Below are 22,680 nucleotides of genomic sequence, written 5' to 3' on the forward strand. Positions count from 1 at the left end.
GGACTCTCGCCTGACTGAGCCACCCAGGTGCCCATATTAGTTCATGATTTTAAAACAGAGCAAGGGGCTGATTTGAACAGACCTGGTTTGTTTTGGAAGTGATTAATTTCTTTCACTTTTAGTTGTCATTTCAATAACACTAATAATATATAACACCAATTGTGTTTTAGGGACTGTTCTAAGGGCTTTATATAAATTAACTCATTTGTTAATCCTCACAAGCCCCTTTGACATAGTATGTTAGTTTCCTATTGATGCTGTAACAATTTGCCACAAGCTTCATGGCTTAAAACAACACAAATTTATTATCTTACAGTTCTGTAGGCCAGATGTCCAAACTGGGTCTCACTTGGCTAACATCAAGGTGTTGGCAAGGCTGCACTTTTTCTGGAGCCTCTAAAAGAGAATCTTGCCTTTTCCAAATTTTAGAGACCATTTGCCATTCCTCAGCTTGTGGCCCCTCCTTCTATCTTCACATCTGGCAGTGTCACATCTTCAAATCTCTGACTCTCTTCTTCCTCCTGCTTCCATATTTAAGGTTATATTGTGGTTATATTGGGTGCACCTGGATAATCCAGAATAATCTTTCTATTTTAAGGTTAGCTGACCTGAACTCCATCTGTGGCCTTAGTTCCTCTTTGCCATAGAAACTTACAGATTCACAGGGTCCAGGAATTAGAACCTGGACATCTTCAAAGGACCATTTCCTGCCGACCACAATCAGGCTCTGTGGTTCCTGCTTTACAAATGAGCAAAGTGAGATCCATCCAGGTGAAATAACTTACCCAAGCTCACACAGATCCTAACTGTTGGGACTGGGATACAAACATGGGGAGTCTAGCTCCAGAGTCCATGTTTTGAATCCTACACATGTGAGGTCAGTTTAACTGTTTTTGCTCAACACCAAATTTTCTGAGTCCTTGACCTTGCCAGCCAGGGACATTGAACCTGATAGTTATCAGGGGGTTCCTCTATACAACTGTTAACTGGTGAATTCACTGCCCTCTGGGATGGTGAGTTGGTGTTTGCCTCCCAAAAGGTGGCAGAAATGGGCTGCTTCCGTTTTCAGTTTGTTTCAGCTACACCGAAACCCAGTGTGTTGTCAGCTACACTGGGAAGATTGAGTCAATCCAACAGCAGGTCTTAATCTTCTGTGTGTGTGTGTGTGTGTGTGTGTGTGTGCACGCATGCTGCGGACACCTCTGGCATCTAGTGAGGTCTATAGAGTCCTTGAGAGAACAACACAGAAAGTAAACGCAGAAATAAAGGTGTGTAAAATTACAAAAGATTTCTTTTGTAATTATCCTAAAATGTGGTTATCAAAATTTCTAAAGAAACCACCAAATTTTTGTGATAGTAATATATGCCTCTCTACTAATGCATTAAATAACAAGATGTAGTGGTGGGTCTAACAACTATTTAATTTCAATTAGTGATGCATGTAGACAATATATTGAGATGTCTACAACAACTGTAATGAGATATGAAAATATCCGTGATTTATATTGGTGACAGATACTATGAATATTACTGTGATTTGTTGCCTACATTTATAATGGAAGCAAATACTGACAATCAGTTAGAGGTTACACAAAATGGGGGATTTTCCCATTCAAGTTCATGGACCCTCTGGAGTCCGTCTACAAACCCCAGGTTAGCAACCCTGTCTAGTATCTCACTGATTTGTGCTACTTAGTTGGTGTTTATTGTAATTTAATAGAACCTAACAAGTATCAGTTGAGACTCCACTATGGGCAAGACACGTGCCAGCTACTTGGTATAGAACATTGAACAAAACAGATCTGGTCTTGCACTGGATTTTTTTTTTTTTTTGCACTGAATCTTTATTTTTTTTATGTTTATTTATTTTGAGAGAGAGAGAGAGAGAGAGAGAGAGAGAGAGAGAGAGAGAGAGAGCATGAGTGGGGAAGCGGCATATAGAGAGGGAGAGAGAGAATCCTGAGCTGACAGCACAGAGCCTGATGCAGGGCTCAATCTCACAAACTGTGAGATCATGACCTGAGCCGAAATCAAGAGTTGGACACTCAACCGAGTGATCCACACAGGTGCCCTTTGAAATGAATCCTTAGATGGCTTTGGGCAATATGGTCTTGGGCATTCTTTTAAGATTTCTTTTAAACTCCACTGCCCTCCTTGGGTTATTTTAGCTGTTCAATCTGACCACATGCTCTTGGAAAGCAGGAGTGATCCTGAACGTTTCCTCTTGCTCAGCCTCAGATGGTAGGCATTGAAACAACAGGAGGTTCAAAGATCAGTGTTTCCCAAAGTGTGGTATGTGCTCCATAGGTGGTATGCAAAATGATTTTCATTGGTACATGGAAAACACATTTCTACATTCTGTCAATAATGAATTTATTTTAAAATACTGTATATAAAAAGAAACATGTAAAACTAGCTACCATGGGGTGCTTGAGTGGCTCAGTCGGTTAAGCATTGGCCTCTTGATTTCGGCTCAGGTTGTGACCTTACGGTTCATGGGATGGAGCCCTGTGGCAGGCTCCGTGGAGCTTGCTTGGGATTCCGTGTCTCCCTTTCTCTCTGCCCCTCCCCTGCCCATGCTTTCTCTCTGTCTCAAAATAAATAAACTTAAAATTTTTTTTTAGTGTTTATTTATTTTTGAGACAGAGAGAGACAGAGCATGAACAGGGGAGGGGCAGAGAGAGAGGGAGACACAGAATCTGAAGCAGGCTCCAGGCTCCGAGCTGTCAGCGCAGAGCCCGACGTGGGGCTCCAACCACAAGCTGTGAGATCATGACCTGAGCCAAAGTCAGACGCTTAACCTACCAAGCCACTCAGGTGCCCCAAAATAAATAAACTTTAAAAACAAACAAAACAAAACAAAAAAACAAGCCATCCCAACACATGATAGGGGTTGCTATTGCTTGGGATGAAGAATTTTTTTTCTTTGCTTTAAAATTGTGGTGAAAAGGCACATAATGTTAAATTTACCATCTTCAATATTTTCAAGTGCACAGTTTAGTACTGTTAATTATAGTCACATTGCTGTGCAACAGGTTTCTAGAACTTTTTAATCTTGTAAAGTTGAAACTCTGAAACACCAAACATTAATTTCTCCTTCCCCCAGCCCTTGGAAACCACCTTTATTCTTTTCTATGATTTTCACTACTTTAGGGACTTCAAGTGAGTGGAATTCTACACTATGTGTCCTTTTGTGACTAGCTTATTTCATTTGGCATAAGGTTCTTAAGGCTCATCTACACTGTATCATGTGACAAGATTTCTTTCTTTTTTTAAGGCTGCATAACATTTGATTGCCTGTATGTACCAAACTTTATCCATTCATCTGTTGATGGACATTAGGGTTGCGTCTACTTGGTTATTGTGAATAATGCTGCAGTGGACATGAGGGTGCAAATATCTTTTTGACATCCTGCTTTGTGTTCTTTGAGTAAATACCTAGAAGTGCGATTGCTGGATTGTATGATAACTCTATTAACTTCTCAAGATAACATTTATACTAAGCAGCTGCAGCATTTTGTTTTCCTATGAACAGTGCACCTGGTTTCCAACTTTTGGAAACACTTTTGCCAACACTGTTTTGCTCTTTTGATAGTGGCTGTTCTAATAGGTGGGGGGTGATAGAGGAGGAGGATATTTAACATGAAGTAAATAATACCAGAGGTGCTATCCAATCATGGCAAAACTGAAGGTGCACGAATGCATGTAGTTTGAGAAACCTTCCATCAAGACAACCTCTACAAAGGTGCTCAAAGCAGGCTCCGTAGACATGTAGTGCTATGAGACCCATTTTATTTGTCTTTGGCCAGACAATACATAAATTGAGAGTACATGGTTAGAAACTCTTCTAGCAACTTGACTGTGATGCAACATCTAAATACGTGATCATTATTCTAACAATTCATTTATATTGTATGTTATGAAAATCTCGGCTCACAGTGGATTCGAAAACACACAAACCAAAACCGAAACCAAACTGGCTCGAAACTACTGATAGTTTGAGAAGCTCTGCTCTAAAGTTTTTTCAACCGTTACATTTTAACTACCTGACTTATTTTGGCCTCAATTTTGTCCATCTGTCAAATGGGGATGAGAAAGGAAGACACGCCGTGATCGGCTGGTGGCTGGCCCGGTACCAGCAGCCAGGCTGTGGTGTTTCCACTTGAGCGGTTTCACAGGACCACGTATGGGAAGACTTCGTGCTCAGGGTTATGACACTAGACAAAAATAAAAGTGTTCTGTCATCGCGTCTGAGCACGAAAGTGAGGGTGCCGTGCAAACCACGGAAACAGCAAACATTCTGTCCTGAGCAACGGGAGCGGTGCTGCTTCTTTCCCAGTGACAGCTGTAGCCCCAGTCTGTATCTCCTGACTCCAAGCGTGGATCGACTGCTGCTTTCTGATGGCACGCAGCACAGAGCAAACCCGCATCCGGTAACACTCTGAGATGCACCACAGTTCCCCATGGTGTGTGGTCTTATTTGTTGCAACCCACCTTTCCAGACATGTTCCTGATAGCTGGAGTGCATGGACAAGGATAATAATAATAACAATAATAGGTAGCTGAAGGATTACATGAGTTAACGCATGCAAAGTGCTCAGAACGGTGCCTGGCTCCAAGTAGGGCTTATGTAAATGTTAGCTGCCATTATTATTATTATTGTTATTATTACCATTACTACCTCTTGTAGTGATTGGTACTGCCTCTTGCCATAGAAGAACCCACACTGTGTTAATGGTTTGGTCTGGTTTGAATGGTGTGTGAGTTATCTATTGCTGTGTAACAAATCAACCCCAGTGGAAAAGCTTAAAACAACAAACATTGATGATCTCACAGCTTCTGGTGTCAGGAATCCAGGAGCAGGTTAGCTGGGTGCTTCTGGCTTATATGGTTGCAGCCAAGCTGCTGTCCCGGGCTGCAAGCCAATCAAGGCTCCACTAGGGTAGAATCTGCCTCTAAGCTCATTCACATGGCCGCTGGCAGGCCTTAGTCCCTGTTGATTCGGGTCTCCCCATCGGCTACCTCATTGTCCTCAAAACGTTGCGAGTGAGTGATGGCACCAAGGGAGTGACTAAGGAGCGAGAGCAGGTGCCCATATTGTACTTACCCTGTAGACCAACTCTGGTGCCATGGGGAGGGGTGAGGCTATCAGGAGGTGGGGCTAATTGGGGGCCATCTTCAAGGCTGACCACCACAGATGGCCTCTCATTATCCCTCCAAATGCCCCCCAACTTTCCCCTCTTGGTTTCACATGTAATTGATTACTAGAAGGCATCCGCCTTCCCTCTGAATGGTGCTTGGGAGACAAACAAGAAATGGGCGTAAGTAAGGCTGTGGTGGGGAGTGGCCTACAGGTGTTTGAGAAATAGAGGGTTTCATCCTGTCGGTTGACATTTGTCACAGCCTCTCCAGGGACAGGATTCTGGGAGAGTCAGCAATCAGCCCTACTTCCAGAGAGGGAGGAGGCTCTCTCCTCCAGTCTCCCCTCCCTGCAGTCAGAGCCCTGCATCTCTGACTGACAATGACAGATTATCTTATCAAAACATGGGCCCAGGACCACACTGTGATTGGCTGGGCAGAACCATCTCGGGTTGGAGAATTCTCTGAGAGAACCGATTAGAAGGCATTTTAAGAACAGCGAGCTGATGCTACTCACAGCTGGCAGTTCTTGTTTATGACAAGTAATAATTGCCTCAGGTGCAGAGGAAAGGCGGGGAGGGCTCAGTGAGTTGATTCCGAGAGGACGCTCTGTGCACAGAGTTGGGCTCTGGGCAGAAACGGATGAGTGTAAGCAACTGGGCTAGGAGGTCTCAGACTGCATTTGGGGCTGGGGGAGCATCATGGGGTGGCCCCGAGCCACAGTCTGTTTCCTTCTCTGCCCCGAGAATGCCTTCTGCCACCCAATGGGCAGAAGTGGGGTGACTTGAAATTGTGGGAAGTCCCAGGTGTTCTGAGCAGATTAACCCAAAGCAGCAGGTGTCCTGCATTCGGGCCGGTCCCTGTGAGGGACAAGGGGGCCGCAATACGAGGTGTTCGTGCGACGGCCTGCAACACCCACAGCCTTCACTGTGGCTCTTGCTACCCAGTCCTTGAGCTGCAGCATCAGCATCACCTGGTAGCGTGTGAGAAATGCAGAGTCCCAGGCCCTGCCCAGGACCTACTGAACTAGAATCTACATTTTGACAAGATGACTCATGTGCTCATTAAAGTCCAAGAGCCCTTCTCTGAAGAGGTGAATACCAGTGGGGTGGCCCTCTGGCTCCCTCCTCTCAGATGGAGGTTTTCAACCCTGGAAGCACCTTTGCATCTCCTGGGGAGCTTTTAAAAATCCCTCTTCCGTGGACATCCTCCCAAACTAATGAAGTCAGAATCTCCGAGGCTGGATGCAGGTACCAGAATACCGTAGAGCTGCTTGGATGATTCCAGTGGGTCCCTGGGCTGGAAGCACTGCCCAAGACTCAGCATATTCTTCGGGAGCCCAGGCATATGACTGAACCAGTGTGGCTTCTGGTCCAGCAGAGGCTGGAGAGTGTCTCTCCTGTCCTTGTGGGAACCACAGTGTGTCTGGATCTCCCTCCTTTCCTCTTTCTTACTCCTTCTAACATCTGTGGAATCTTGTCTGTCTGGAGAAACCCACCTCCCCCCAGGATCTCATTCTTGCTTATCTAACCACATTCTCTCTGCTCAAAGGAAAGAAGCAGGGGTATCAATCGAGTGTTTCTGCTTCAGGTAGAAGAAACCTACTCTGGTAAATTTCAAGAGGGAATGAATTGGAAGAAACAAGAGGAATAACACTGATAACCACCCACTTTTATTGAGGGTTTACTATGTCCCTGGCAGTGTCCTGAACCCTGTAGGTCTACTAACCTCTTCAAGTCTCAAACAGCTGTATGGAATCCATAGTATTATTATTGTTATTATTATTCCCAGTTTATCAAGGAATGAACTGAGCCCTGGTGAGGTTGTATGATTTGCCCATAGTTACATAAGTAGAGACACACCCAGGATTGAAACTGTTCCTCTGGTTGCCCAGTGTTTACAGTGCCCACCTCTGCTTTCATGCTTCTCTTGACAGTACGAAACATGCCTCTTCCAGATTAGGCACGTGTGAGATGTCTTTGCAACCCTAAGCCAATAGTCATTCCAACACCAGTTTGATTCTCTGACTCCAGCTGGCATCCAGTAATGCAATTCAGTTATCATACTATCTACCCGTAGTTACCGAAGACCCTACAGGTTAATGCCCCCACTTCAATCACAAATGGGAGTCCCCAGGCTACCTTCACTTTTGCCTGGCCAGTTTTAAATTCAGGAGTTCCCAGGGCACCCAGGTGGCTCAGTTGGTTAAGCATCTGACTCTTGGTCTTGGCTCAGAGCATGATCTCACTGTTCATGAGTTCAAGCCCCACATCAGACTCTATGCTGAGAGCACAGAACCTTCTTGGGATTCTCTCTCTGCCCCTCCCCTGGTGTTCGCACTTGCTCTCTCTCTCTCAAAATAAATAAATAAACTTGGAAAAAATGCAGGGGTTCCCTCCCCCACTTTCAGTTCCAATAATGTGCTAGAAGGACTCAAAGAACTCAGCAAAGTGCTATCCTTACTCTTACAGTTTATCATAAAGGCAGATGAACAGCCAGATGAAGACAGATAGGGCAAGGTCTGGGGGTCCTGAGTGCAGGGGCCTCTGTTCCTGTGAAAATGGAGTCTGCCACACTTCTGGCACGTGAGTGTGCTCCTCAACTGGGAAGTCCTCCAAACCCTCTTGTTTAGGGTTTTTTCAAATCAAGGTTCCAATACATAGGCATGATTGGCCATTTGTGATTGAACTCCATCTCCGGCCCCCTCCCCTCTCTGAAGGTCAGGGGTGGGGCTGAAAGTTCCAGCTCTCTAATCAGGTGCTATGGTCTCTATGGTGTTCTATACCCATAGAACTGTATACCACGAAGAATTTTACTGTATGCAAAGTAAAAAAAAAAATGTTTAAAGCCTCAAAATCGTAAATGAGCATCACTGTAAAAAGAGGATGTTGGAATGGATGCTCAGCAGTCAAAAAATGTGTAACATTGGTTACACAGGGAGCTCCTTTATTTTACATGGGTTTGTGTGTCTTTGATGATTTTCAACAAAGGCTATTAGATTTTGCCTTGCACCCCTTCAATTTTTACTAGGTTGATGCTTGCTCTACTAGAGTACTTTGGCTTGTGAGGGCAGACACATATCCTGGGAAGACTGTTGTCAGTGTGTGTGTGTGGGGGGCTTCTAGAACATTCTTGTGGCTCATTGGATCAAGGGCTCTGTGCCAGTCCTGGACTGAGCACTTCAGGGTGTCATGATGTGATGGAGAGTCCATGCACTTTTGAGGCAGACGTAGCTGGGCATAAAACCAGGCTGTCATACTCACCAGCTGTGCAATGCTGGGCAAGACACTCTTCCCCCTGAAAACAGCAGCATCCGCTCAGCCTGCCCTATAGAGCTCTTGCTGTGGGGCAAGAGATTAAGACAGGTTATATGCTCAGCATGATACTTGCCACATTACAGTAAGTGCTGAACAAAGGCTAGCTATATTGTCATCATGTTGACCAATTATTTTATTTTATATGATTTTTAAAGATATGCTGTGTAATACAGGAGGGAGTGAGAATGGGAAATCCGATGACTTCAGGAGTTCAAGGAAGAAATTCATGGAAGAGATTGGTGATGATGTCAGCAAGATCTGCAGACCCACACAAGGTTTCCATGTGTTTCTTCACTCAGTTTCACTCTTCCCTGGTGGGCAATAAATCTGGAAGACAGTAATTCCCAGAGTTAAGATGAGAGTAACACAGGATGTTTGCAGAAGGGTTGAATATTTCAAAGGATAACTGCCAATACTTCCTTAAAAAACCAACCAACCGACCGACCAACCAACCAACCACATGAACTCAGGTAAATATTGTTTCTTCCATGGCTTCAGTTTACCCATGTCTAAAGTGAGGGCTTGGGCTCTTTTCCCACATTAAGCCAAGAACTGATTGAAAAATAAGTATAGGCATTTGATAGTCATCAAAATAAGAGCTTTCTTCTGGCACATCTGCTTTAGAGAACACATTAAAAAAAAACTGTAGTAACCAATTATAATGTTCTATGAATAAAAAGTATGGGGACAACCCAGAACAAATCTGGATTAGACATAGGAGCCAGGGAAATACCATTTAAGGTCTGATCTGAAAGAGTACCTGGAGGTGAGACCATTCCAGCTGAGGGATCAGCATATGCAAAGGTCCTGTGGCAAGATGGAGAACAGCATGTTTGAGAAACTGAAAGAATGTCAGTGTGGCTGGAGGGTAGTGAGTGAGGGAAAGCAGGTAAGGCCCACCTTACATCAGGCCTATGGAATCCAGTAAAGATTGCTCATTCTTAAAACCCAAGATCAAAGGGTTTTCAGCCTGAGAGTGACATCAGCAGTTTTGCAGATGCTTGGTCTGGCTGCAGTGTGGAGAGTGAATCAGATCTCTCCTTTTTGGAAAGGACTGCATCATAACCCTCCCTCTGCAAGTCTACCTTCCCACTTACAGCCACTTTTTGGGACAAAGAGGAACAGCCTAATGGCAGGAGGAGGCTGGGTAGAAGCTCCAACAAGGAAGACAGGGCATTTGTGAGCTGAGTGGAGAATGGGTGTAATTAAAAGGAAAAGGTACAAAGACCTGGCTCGGCTCCTTCTGCCAGTAATGATTATACCACACATTCTTGCTTTAATATCGACTTCGTATGAAAGTTATATTGGTCCCCAGCTTGAGTTCTCAGCCCAGGGGCAGTACAAGAATGTGAGAAGCAAATACCGTCTCTGGGAGATAAAAATCCAAGGGAATTTTTATGTTATGTCTCTGGTCCCTTGACATGAATTGGCTTTATCTAGTTGTCAGATAAAACCCCAGTGCAACCATTAATTTGTAGTGGCCTTGGCTGATGGGTGAAGGTATTATTTTGCAGCTTAAAACCTCAACAGCTATGTCCTTCCTCTTCCAAAGTGGTAATTAGACCCAGTTAGATGTGACCCTTGCCAGCTGAGTTGTGCTCAATACTGTTGAATTGTGCTGGGGAAGGCTCCTGAATTAGAGACATTGATTATGAAATTTTTGCAGGATGAAAGTCCTGTCTTGTATAGAAAGGGTATGTATAGGGAAAGCATATGGCGAGACTAGAATTCTGTTCCAGTTATGAGTCATTCATCCAACAAGTATTTATTGAGCACTGTTCTGGACGTTATTGTTTTCCCACCCAGATCCCATTGGAGAGGTCAAGGCACCCACCCCCCAGCTGCTGTGGGTGTAGGGAATTGTGAGTGTAGGAATTCTCTTACAGGGAATTGAGCTCTGCCAATGGTGTTTGGAAATGCCTGGGAGGTTATGCTTGCACCCCCCCCCCCCCCCCGCCTCGCTCAGGGCAGCCCACTGCCAGTAGAGAGTGTATCCAAAAGGCTGGCCCCATGACTCAAGTTGGATAACTCTGTGATGTCACTTATGTGCCCTGTGGGATCAGAACAAGCCTAGGCTTCTGATGAATCCATATCCACCCACCCTCTTCTGCTCGTCTGTCTTGTTTCCGTCACTCCCTTCCTCCATTATTCATGGCATAAGAATCCCCGTTTGAGGCTTTGCTTCTTGGGAGCCTGATCTAGGACGAGTACCCATTGTGTGCCCTGCCCTGAGGTAGATATTAAACAAGATGGGCAGAGCCTGTACCCTACTGCAGCTCAGTGTCTTCTAGGGAGTCTGATTTCCCGTCCCTTAATCTTGTAATTTTGAGAAGTCTCTTAAGCTCCGCCAGTTCCAAAGTTCCCGTCTGTCAAATAATGGTAACAGCACTTGCCTTGCCTAAAAGGACCAAGTAACGGCAGTGCAAGGATGGTTTTAGTTCCCTCTGCAGTCCGTCAGCTTCCCTTACTCATAACTGCTTCTGGACAAGAGTCCTGTCTTCTACTTCCAGCTAGGGTACTGCTCCTATATATAGATATTCTGGATTCTCCACTGGGTCTTTAGAATCACAGGTAGATGGAATACTGAATTTCATTTTGCTCTATTCCACCTTGGTGCCCGTTGAATGAAAGAATGATTGTATGATTAACAGCACTATCGTTAAAGCCCCACATATCTAGCCCTTAACTATGGACCAGATACTGAGATAAGCACTTCATTGCCTCCTTTTATAGAGAAGGAAAGAGAGGCAATGAAATGCCAGAAGTACTGAATATGAGGGCATTTTGAAAACTATGTAAAACACACATACAGAGGTAAAATGTATGTGTAAATGTGTAAATGCGTAGGCTTTGGGTGAACAGATTAAGTCACAGTATTGACTTTCCCCAAGAAAATTGCTGGAAGGAATTTTTGTTTAAATATTTTTCAATAACGTGTTCCTTTGTTCATTTCATCTGTAGACGACTCCTTTAACCCATTGTTCAAAGTTGTGGATGTTGTTTTTGAACCTTTAAACCAAACACTTGCAGATGATTCCCCTCAGGATAGAAAAAAGGAAGCAAGAAAGAAAAAAGAAAATCATGACCACCTGCTATTATAAAAGGAGACTCTTTTTTTTTTTTAATTTTTTTTTTAATTTTTTTTTAACGTTTATTTATTTTTGAGACAGAGAGAGACAGAGCATGAACAGGGGAGGGGCAGAGAGAGAGAGAGAGACACAGAATCTGAAACAGGCTCCAGGCTCCGAGCTGTCAGCACAGAGCCCGACGCGGGGCTCGAACTCACAGACTGTGAGATCATGACCTGAGCCGAAGTCGGATGCTCAACCGACCAAGCCACCCAGGCGCCCCAAAGGTGGATTTGTTGTAAGGAAGTGTGCATGTCTAATGGGACTCCCAGGCAGAAAGTGCCACTGGAGCTCAGATGGGTCGGCAGGGACCAAGGCAGTCTCTCCCCTGCCTTTCTCTTGCTTGGGGTGGGGGGGACACATGTTTACCGCCTGGGTTTCTCTTTTGGCACTTCTGCTCGATTCTCTCTCAGCAGTGTTGTGGCTGTCTGTGGCTAAAGACACTCACCCGAGTGGAGGTTCCAGATTGCTCTGATTGAAGGGCCAACGGAGACGCCTAGCGTTTCTGAGTTTCACTTCCCAAATGGGGTGAACTGGCGCAGTTTAGATCAGGTATCTATATGTGGTCTGCCTCACTTCAGTTCTAGAAAGCTTTCCTGAGAGCAGCGGCAAAGGGAACTGAGGCAGGGTGGCATCCCTTCTCCTCTGGGCTCCAGGCGGGCGCAGCTCACCACGCCTGCTCGGCCCCCGCCTGGATGTCTTCAGGCACCTCCCACTAAAGTGTTGGAAGAGAGCTCCTTTCTCTCCTTCAAACGCATTCATCTCTCGTTCCTTTCCGTCTCAGCAAGGGGCAGCCACGCTTTCTGGAGGCAGAATTCTGGTGTTCATTACCAGTTCCTCACCATTCAGCTCATCTCTAAGACCTATCCTCTTGGCCTCCAAAATATACTTGAAATTTGCCCATTTCTCTTCATCCTTACCATCCCCATCCTGGTCTAAGTCACTGTATTCGTTTTCTATTACTGTCTAACTAATTACCCCCAAACTTAGCAGCTTCAAACGGCACAGAGTGCCCGTGGGTCGAGAGTCTGGGTGTAGGTCACCTGGGGCCTCTGGCTCAGGGTCTCTCACAGGCTGCAGTAGAGGTGTCTCCTGGGGGTCCAGTCATCTCAGGGAAGGAAGTGGGGAGGAACCCCATCCAAGCTCACGTGATTGTTGACAAGATTCAATTCCTTCAGAGTTGTTGGGCCGACGGCCCCTCGGACCCTACCTGGCTATTGGCCAGAGGCTGCCCTCAGCTCCTTGCTTTGATGGTCTCCCCACAGGACAGCTTGCTTCATCAGAGCAAGCATGTGAGGGGAGAGAGAGAGAGAATGAATAATGTTGAACCGTATCAGCCCCATCCACAGATTTAGAAGAGCCAATACTTTCTCAGTCTTGCTTGGGTTGATTTGAGTTGGGTTTATGTGGCTTACAGCCTCCCTATTTTTTCAGAGTAAAATCTAGAGTAAAATCACGTTGGCATACAAAACCTACATGAGCTGGCCTCTTTATTCAGTGACTGCATCCCCTGTCCTTCTCATCATGACTCACTCTGCTCCCCCCACGATGGTCTCCTTGCTGTCCCTCATACACATCAGTCCTTATTCCATACTGATCTTATCAGACTTTTTGGGTGTGGTCCTGGCATTTTTTTTGAAATAGCCATTGATTCTAATGTGCATCCAGGGCTGAGAATCATCCCTTCAGAGTAATAAAGAAGACCAATGAATATTATTAAGACAGGCACTATAAAGAATTTAGTCAAGTTTATATATAATTTATATATAATTTGTCTCCTGTCAACAAAGAATTCACTTGCTTTCCAATTTTATTTTATTATTATTTTTTTATTTTTGAGAGAGAAAGAGAGAGAGAGAGAGACAGAGAGAATCCCAAGCAGGTTCCATGCTCAGCATGGAGCCTGACACAAGGCCCATTCTCACAAACCATGAGATCATGACCTGAGCTGAAAGCAAGAGTTGGACGCTTAACCGAATGAGCCACCCAGGTGCCCCTCTTTCCAGTTTTATCTATAACATAGGAAATCACTTGCCTATACAATTTAAAATTTGTTTTAAGACTCCCTAGGACTCGGTTATTTATTATAATCCTGAGGTTCAAAAAATGTGTTCTAGGAAACTATATTTGTTCAAATGTTTGTTGTAGAAAAGACTATTTGTCCTCCTAAGGTCATAAACTGAATTTGTTACAGGAGGTTGATTTTGTGCTTTTAGCTTGTGATCATTAAACTACTTTTCAACTCTACCAGCTAGGGTACTATTTGATATTCAAATTAATTCTCCTTTACAAAAATGTTATTTTGCAAATAACGAAGTGACTCTAATGGATTACCTTTAAAATATGAGGCAAAATCTTGATTTTCTATGCATCAATAATTTTAAAGAATCCCCCCACCTCGCCGTTCATTACACGTATGCCAGAAAGAATCTGTCTTGATTTTTTTTTAAAGATTTTATTTTAGAGGTGCCTGGGTGGCTCAACAGTTAAGTGTCTGACTCTTGATCTCAGCTCAGGTTTTGATCTCCGGGTCATGAGTTCAAGTCCTGCGTTGGGCTCCACACTGGATGTGAAGCCCAGTTAAAAAAAAAAAAGACTTTCTTTCTTCCTTTATTTTTTCTTTTCTTTTCTTTTCTTTTCTTTTCTGTCCTTTTCTTTTCTTCCTTTCCTTTCCTTTTTTTCTTCCTTCCTTCCTTCCTTCCTTCCTTCCTTCCTTCCTTCCTTCCTTCCTTCTTTCTTTCTTTTTCTTTCTTTCTTTCTTTCTTTCTTTCTTTCTTTCTTTCTTTCTTTCTTTCTTTCTTTTTCTTTCTTTTTCAAATCTTAAGCAGGCTCCATGCTCAGTGTGAAGCCTGATGTGGTGCTTGGTCTCACAACACTGATATCATAACCTGAGCCGAAATCAGGAGTCAGATGCTTAATGGACTGAGCCACCCGGGTGCTCCTAAAGGTTTGCTTTTAAGTAAGGCTTGAAGTCACAACCCCAAGATCAAGAATCACGTGCTCTACCAACCAAGCCAGCCAGGTGCCTTCAGTCTTGATTTTTGATGGCTTCCTGGTTCAAGTTTCTTAGGAGACCAAGTTCTTCTTAGTGACCTGTGAGGTTTCCCCAATTCCTTTTATAAAATCCTTAGTTTGGTTTATGCCACTTGAGTGCATTTTGTACCAAGGCAATTATTAATTCTGACAGCAGCCTCCATTGTGAGTATTCCTATTCCCATTTTACAGATGTGTAATCTGAGCCCCAAATCCTCACAATTAGGAGTTGGTAATCTCTGGGTGACCCCCCAGATCTTATGAATTTAAACTCTCACAGAAACAGCTAATATGGCACACTCCTCTTAAAAAAAGATATTCACAAGACTTTTCAACTCTTACCACCAATTCCAGTGTATTTTCATCACCCCAAAAAGAAACCCTCTATCGATTAAGCAGTCATTCCTCATTTGTCTCTGCCCCCACCCTCCATCAACCATTAATCTACTTCCTATCTCTTTGGATTTTCCCACTCTGGATGTTTCATATAATTGGAATCATACAATGTGTGGCCTTTTGTGCCCATCTTCTTTCATTCGACGTAATATTTTCCAGGTTCATCTATGTTGTAACATGGGTCTGTCCTTTGTTCCGTTTTATGGCTGAATATTATTCTACTGTATGACTACACCACATTTTGGTTTTCCATTCATCAGTTGATAGACATTTGGATTATTTCCACCTTTTGGCTATTGTGAAGCATGTCCTTTGATTAAAATCCTGCCACAGGAGTCTTGTTCTTCAAATTAGACAGAGGACACATCCTGTTTCACACACTTAAAAAATTACTCTGTGGGGTCTGTTCCAGGTACTATTTCTATGTAACAAATCACACCAATATTTACTGGCATAAACAACAACTTTACTACTCTCATGGCTCTTATGGGTTAAGAATTCAGACTAGGTGCCGAGGCAATGGCTTACTTCTGCTCCATGATGTCTGGGGACTCAGCTGGAAAAACTCAGGAATTAAGGGTGACTTGATGGCTAGTGGTTGGAGGCATTGGGAGGAATCTTTTGTCACATGTCTATTTCATGTTGACTGTTAGCTGGGACCTCAGCTATCCAGCTGTCTAAAACATCCTCATGTGACCTCTCCCCCTGGTCTCTCCACATGGGCAGGTGGTACTTCCTCACAACATGGTGGCTGGGGTCCAAGAGTGAGCACCCCAAGAAAGCAAGGAGGAAGTGCATATAGTTATTATGCTCTATCCCTGGAAGTCAAATAACATATTTTCTGCTATAGTCTATTGATTGAGCCACTTGCTAAGATCCGAGGGAGTGGGATCATAGACTCCATCACTGAACATGGAGAATATCAAGATCATGTTATAAGAACATGTGGCACGGGAGCTATTGTCATGGCCATCTTTGGAAAAAACAGTCTACAACAGGGACCTTGCACTGGGTTGGGCCCATGCCAGGTGTTGAGTAGATTCTTATTGAATTAAGTGGAATTTATGCCCATCAACAATTATACTTAGGTCTACTCTCTGATCTGTTCTTTAGTCTACTTTCTCCCTCAGAAGTGACTCTTTTCTGGGCACAGTTCTTAAGCTTTGTTTTTTCCTTTTAATTTTTTTTTAAAACATTTATTCATTTTTTGGGAGACAGAGAGACAGAGCACAAGCAGGGAAGAGGCAGAGAGAGAGACACACACACAGAATCCAAAGCAGGCTCCAGACTCTGAGCTATCAGCACAGAGCCTGATGTGGGGCTCGAACCCACCAACCGTGAGATCATGACCTGAGCCAAAGTCTGATGCTCAACCAACTGAGCCACCCAGGTTCCCCTAAAGATTTTTTTTTTTAACCCTAGCTTAGAACTGCTTTCTGCAGTTTCCTAGCTGTGTGGTCTTAGACAAGTCACTTTGCTTCTCTGAGCCTCAGTTGTCTTACTTATAAAACAGGGGAATGTGTTTATTCCCACTCCATAAAACTATTTTGGGAATTCAGTGGGCTAAGGCATAAAGAGTGCTTATCACAGAGACTGGCTGGAGGTAAGGGTTCCATAAATGATAGATATTTTTATTGCTCTTGTGATTATCCGAATATAATCCCCATTCTCTTATGCTTTCCAGGATCCAGTCCGAACCTGAAAGATTAGGGCCAAATCCTGTTTGAGAAGAGATGGCAGAAATCACAACTCCCGTGCTTTTCTTATTTCCCATTTCTTTCTGTTTCTTTTATTAAGATTGCCTGTCCTGCACATAACTTCCTGTTTACCAGCAGAGAGCTCAGGTCGTGGTGGACGCTACCAACCTAAAACGCTGAAAAATAATAAAGCTCCAATCCCAGGGAAGTTTCCATCGTCCTAAAGTCAAAACTTGCAATCTTCCCTGGCACTGGAATTATCCTCAGTTAGAATCCCCAGCCTCCCTGCTGCTGTTGCTTGTTGCTGTAATTATTCTGTCGTCATTAATTCAATGAAGCCTATTAACCCCCATCAGATAGTGTATTTATCTACAATGCATGTTACCTGCTCCTCTAGACAAGGCAGCTGTCGTGCTTCAAGCCTGCTGTCTCTTTGTCCTCCTGTTGAGGTCCCACACTGTCAGCCTACAAGTGTTCCACACATATTATAGAATCCTCATGAATGTTCTTGTAACTTCCCAAAGACTGACGGCTTGTTGGCCTGGTGGGGCCCCACCCTTAAGGGTAAAGTGCTCCATCCTGCGGTTCTGGGGAAAATTGTCCGTCCCCCTGCTTTCCCTCTTTTTTCCCATCCTTCCTTCCTTCTAGAGGCCGAGAGCATGGGTTCTGGAAGACGAGCACCTGTGTTGGAATCCTGGCTCTGCCTGCTGACTGTGTGGAGGTGGCTTAGTCTCCCTGAGCCTGTGTTTCCTCATCTGTGAAATGCTGGTAATAATGGTAGGACTTTAAATGTGTCAACATGCACGAAGTACATTACACCACTGCTTGGCTCACAGTCAGTGCACAGAAACGTTGCTGTTGTTATTATTCCTTCCTTTTTTCTTCCTTCCTGTCTTAACTCAGGCTACTATTAAAAAATACCACAGACTGGGGGACTTAAACAACAGATCTTTATTTCTCACAGCTCTGGAGGCTGGATGTCCAAGATCAGGGTGCCCACACGGTCAGTTTCTTGTGAGAGCCCTCTTTCAGGTTGCAGACTGCTGTTTTCTCCTTGTGTCCTCGCATGGTGGGAAAAGAGCTAGCTAGCTCTCCGGGGTCTCTTGTGTAAGGGCACGGCTCCCACTCCTGAGGGCTCCACCCTCATGACCCAATCACCCCAAAGACTCCCCAGCTCCTAAAACCATCACTTGGGCGTTAGGATTTCAACATAGGAATTTTTTTTTTAAATTAATGTTTATTTATTTTTGAGAGAGAGAGAAAGAGAGAGACAAAGTGTGAGCTAGGGAAGAGGCAGAGAGAGGGAGAACACAGAATCCAAAGCAGGCTCCAGGCTCTGAGCTACCAGCACAGAGGCTGATGCGGGGCTTGAACACACAAGCCGCAAGATCATGACCTGAGCTGAAGTCAGACGCTTAACCGACTGAGCCGCCCAGGTGCCCCTTAATTTTTTAATGTTTATTTATTTTTGAGAGAGAGAGAGAGAGACAGAGCACAAGTAGGGGAGGGGCAGAGAGAGATGGAGGAGCAGAGAGAGAGGGAGACACAGAATCTGAAGCAGGCTCCAGGCTCTGAGCTGTCAGCCCAGAGCCTGATGCGGGGCTTGAGCCCACTAACCGTGAGATCATGACTTGAGCCGAAGTCAGACACTTAACCGACTGAGCTACCCAGGCGCCCCTCAACATAGGAATTTTGAGGGGATACAAACATTCAGTTCTTAACACCTTCCTTCCAAAGGAAGAAAGCCTTTTGTAAGCATGTCTTATGCGGCAGGTGCTCAGCTCGATTCTGGGCTGAACTAGTCTCTTGTGGCACCTGCACTGAGGGAGACAGGCATTAAATAATTACTAACAGGCACAGCTTGTGATAAATGCCACAGGGTACTAGGAATGGGTATAACAGGCATAGCTCGCTTTCTATGGAGGAGATGGGGCTGGCCAGGGAAGACTTCCTGGAGGAAGTGACATCTGAACACAGGTCTTAAAGAAAAATAAAATATTTCCAGGAGGAGGACTGTGTGTGTGTGTGTGTGTGTGTGTGTGTGTGTGTGTGTGTGTGTGTGTGTAAGTTAAAAACAGAGCACCTCTGACTGTGGGAACCCCATACAGAAAGCTCTGAAGGAGCCTTCATTAATTTTTTTAATAGGTAATACTTTCACATCGTTTGAACTTCAAAACATGCAAAAGGATAAACACTGAAAGACCTCTAGCTTTTCCATGGACTGTTCCCTGCCCTCAAGGCAACAGATGAACCATTCTAGACAATATGTATACATAAGCGAAATGTGCTTATTCTGTCCCTCCTTTTTTCTTTTTGAAACATAAAAGATGCCTGCTTTTTCTATTTGCTTTTTCCCCCTTTCTCTGTAATATGTATCTTAGAGATTCTTCCACGGGAGCGCACAGAGAACTTTCTTATTCTTTTTTTCAGGAGCCCGCAGAGCATACTATGTAGTAGACTATATATAGTTCATCCCTGCAGTCTCCTATTGGTGGATGTTTTGGGTGCTTCCCACCTTTTATTATTATTATAAACAAGCCATGGCTGATAATCTGACACCTGTGTGCTATGCTTATGTGCAAATAAATCTGTGGGATAAATCCCTAAAAGTGGAATAGTTAGGCCAAGTGATACATTTTTTAAAAATTGTTTTTCTTTAATGTTTATTTATTTTTAAAAGAGAGACACAGAATCCGCAGCAGGCTCCGGGTTCTGAGCTGTCAGCACAGAGCCTGATGTGGGGCTCAAACTCACAAGCAGTGAGATCATGACCTGAGCCCAAGTCAGACGCTCAATCGACTGACCCACGCAGGTACCCCACAAATGATACATTTTTAAAATAGATGTTGTTAAAATGTTCTCCATGGAGGCTGTGCCAATTTACACCCCATCTCCAGCAATGTCTCAGAGTGTCTATTTTGCTACATTTCATCGATAGCAGTGGCTTATCAGGTTCTTTTTAATTTTGCCCATCTGATAGGTGAAAATTACTACATCAGTAGAGTTTTAATTTTCATCTCTCATGAATAACGTAGACCACTTTTGCATTTGTTTGAGAATCACTTGTATTTATTTTCTTACAAATTGTCTTTATCTTTTGCCCTCTTTTCTATTGGTCTGCTCTCTTATTGATTTTACATGTCAGAGAGATTAGCCCTCTTCTCTGCTAAGCTTCACCAACATCATTTCCTGGTTTGTCATTTATATTTTGAATTTGCTTATGGTGGTTTTGAGTCTGCAGACTTTTTTTTTTTAAGTTTTATGTAATCAAATGTATACATATTTTTTACGGCTCCTGGATTTGTGACACACTTAAGGATAATCTTCCTCATTCCAGGATCATAAGATGACTCCCTTCTTTAAAAAATATCTCCAGGAAAGATGATTCCAGATGGTATTTTAATTATGTTTCCGAGTTTACCACCCACCATGGTGGAAATGCTTCCCTTATATCTAAATGAAACCCGTGATGCTCTAGCTTGCACACACTGGTAATATTTTTTTCACCTCGTCAGCAAATATTTCCTGAGCACTTACTATGTGTCACTATGGAACTGGGAGCTACAAGGATTGATAAAGAAGCCAATAAAAATAGCTGAAATCCTACCACCTGGAAATAATCACTGCAAATGTTTGGTATTTATCATTAAAGTTTTTTTTTTTTTTTTTTTTAAGTCTACTGTGTTAGGGGTCTCCAGAGAAGCAGAACCAATAGGATTATATACGAAGAGATTTATTATTGCAGTTGGCCCACGCATTTATGGAGGTTAAGGAGTCCTGGGATCTGCTGTCTGTAAGCTGGAGGATGAAGAAAGTCAGGGCTGTGATTCAGTTTGAATCTGAAGGCTTGATGATCACAGGGCCTGTTGTAGAAATTCTGGTCTGAGTCTGAATGAAGCACTGATGTTCAAAGGCAGGAGAAGATAGGTGTCCCAGATCAAGCAGAGAGAGTGAATTTGTGTCTCCTCCATATTTTCTTTTTTTAAATTCGGATATTCAGGCCTTCAAAAAATGGGGTGATGCCCACCTGTACCAGTGAGGGCATCTTCTCCTCAGTCTGCTGATTCAAATACTAATCTCTCCTGGAAACACCTTCACAGACATGCCCAGAAATGATGTTTTAACAGCTCTCTGGGCAACGCTTAGCCTGGTCAAGCTGATGCCTACAATTAACCGTCACATCTAGATACACATATTTTTAAATAAAAATAAGATTATTTTACATATATATTATAAGATTATTACATATATAAGATAATGATATCATATATAATATATATAATATTATAGATTATAAGATTATTATATATATTATGTATATATATGATATTTTATGACCTGATTTTCAAATACATCTTGGATTTCTTTCTTTGTCACTAACTGTAAATCTACATTGTAATGTTTAATGGCCATGGCTATGATTTGCCTGTAGCAGGGTTTGTTGACTCGCTCCTTACTGATGGACAGTTAGACTATCTTCCTTATTTCACCATTATAAACAATGCTGCAGAGAACAACCTGGTATCTACATCTTTGCCCTCTTGTCGTGGACATAGAATTGCTGGGTCATTATTGCCGAACTGCTTTCCAGAAGGATTGTACTGATTTACACCCTCGCCAGTGTTGTAAGGGTGTCGGGGGCAGCGACGCATAATATGGCTCCAGGTCCAAGTCTGGTCATTGCCCGTCTCTGTAAAGAATATCTTACAGGCAGGGCACCTGGGTGGCTCAGTCAGTTAAGCGTCCGGCTTCAGCTCAGGTCATGATCTCCTGGTCCATGGGTTCGAGTCCCGTGTCGGGCTCTGTGCTGACAGCTCAGAGCCTGGAGCCTGTTTCAGATTCTGTGTCTCCCTTTCTCTCTGACCCTCCCCCGTTCATGCTCTGTCTCAAAAATAAATAAACGTTAAAAACATTTTTTTAAATAAAAAAAAAAGAATATCTTACTGGAGCACGGCTGCTCCTATTCACTTATGTATCGTTGTGGCTGCTTTTGCCCTCTGAGGGCAGAGTTGAGCAGTTGCAACAGAGACCACGTGGCCCACGGACCCTAAATTATTTACTGATTGACCCTTTGCAGACAAAGTTTGCCGACTCCTGTCTTATTTCAGCAGAGAAGTTATGTTACCTTTTGGGTGTTCTTGTTCACTTTACTAAGGTTTTACAAGCTGATTTTGATGTGGAATGTGGAAGCAACATCAAGCATCTTGTCCCAAAACCTATAGGCTTTAAGCAGTGCAGATCCACATTTCATTCCATCATTTAATGGCTTTGTAACTCCAGTCAAATTTTTAAAAATTGTTTTAAATGTTTATTTATTTTTGAGAGAGAGAGAGAGAGAGAGAGAGAGAGCAAACGGAGGAGGGGCAGAGAGAGAGGGAGACACAGAATCTGAAGGAGGCTCCAGGCTCTGAGCTGTCAGCACAGAGCCCAGCACGGGGCTCGAACCTACAAACTCTGAGATCATAATCTGAGCCAAAATCAGAGGTTCAACTGACTGAGTCACCCAGGTGCCCCAACTCCAGTCAAATTTTTAGTTTCTCAGAGACTCAGTTTGTTCGTGTTAAAATGGGAACAATGACAGCAACCCAGGAAGGTTATAGTTGTAAGACACCTGGCCCAGTGCTTGGCTTCTGGTGCATGTAGAACCAACATTAGTTTACTTCCCCTTCCCAAAGACGTCTGCGTCTAGCGAGTAGGAAAAAGAAATTAGCAAGGAAGAGGGTTGGTAATAGCTGCTTTCTGCTGTTGCTTCCCATTTTGGTCCCAAAGTTTGGAGAATTCTTTTTTTTTTTTTTTTTTTTTTTGCCCCAAGTAACTTCCAAACATTTAAAGCCAAAACATATCTAAGTCATAGGAATAGCAAGCATCAAGAGTAAGAAATGACTGGCTTTTTCTGTTGTTTTTAAACTTTTTGGAGAAACAGAACTTCTGCTACATACTTGGGCTGAACAACCTTTGCAACTATTTTAA

The 22,680-nt window shown here is 43.6% G+C and overlaps 1 long non-coding RNA gene across 2 annotated transcripts in view; it reads left to right on the plus strand.

Moving 5' to 3' along the window:
• The window catches only part of LOC109495262, a 373,149-nt gene that overhangs the window by 59,659 nt on the left and 290,810 nt on the right, over window positions 1-22,680 (plus strand). Inside the window, exon 2 of one of the 2 annotated variants that reach the window (XR_006590894.1) lies at window positions 8,612-8,926. The exons of the other annotated variant lie outside the window; for it this stretch is intronic. This is a non-coding gene — a long non-coding RNA (uncharacterized LOC109495262). The remainder of the gene's footprint in view (window positions 1-8,611; window positions 8,927-22,680) is intronic. 2 annotated transcript variants of the gene reach the window in all.

This window comes from Felis catus, chromosome E3, assembly GCF_018350175.1.
Source record: "Felis catus isolate Fca126 chromosome E3, F.catus_Fca126_mat1.0, whole genome shotgun sequence".
Lineage (NCBI taxonomy): Eukaryota > Metazoa > Chordata > Mammalia > Carnivora > Felidae > Felis > Felis catus.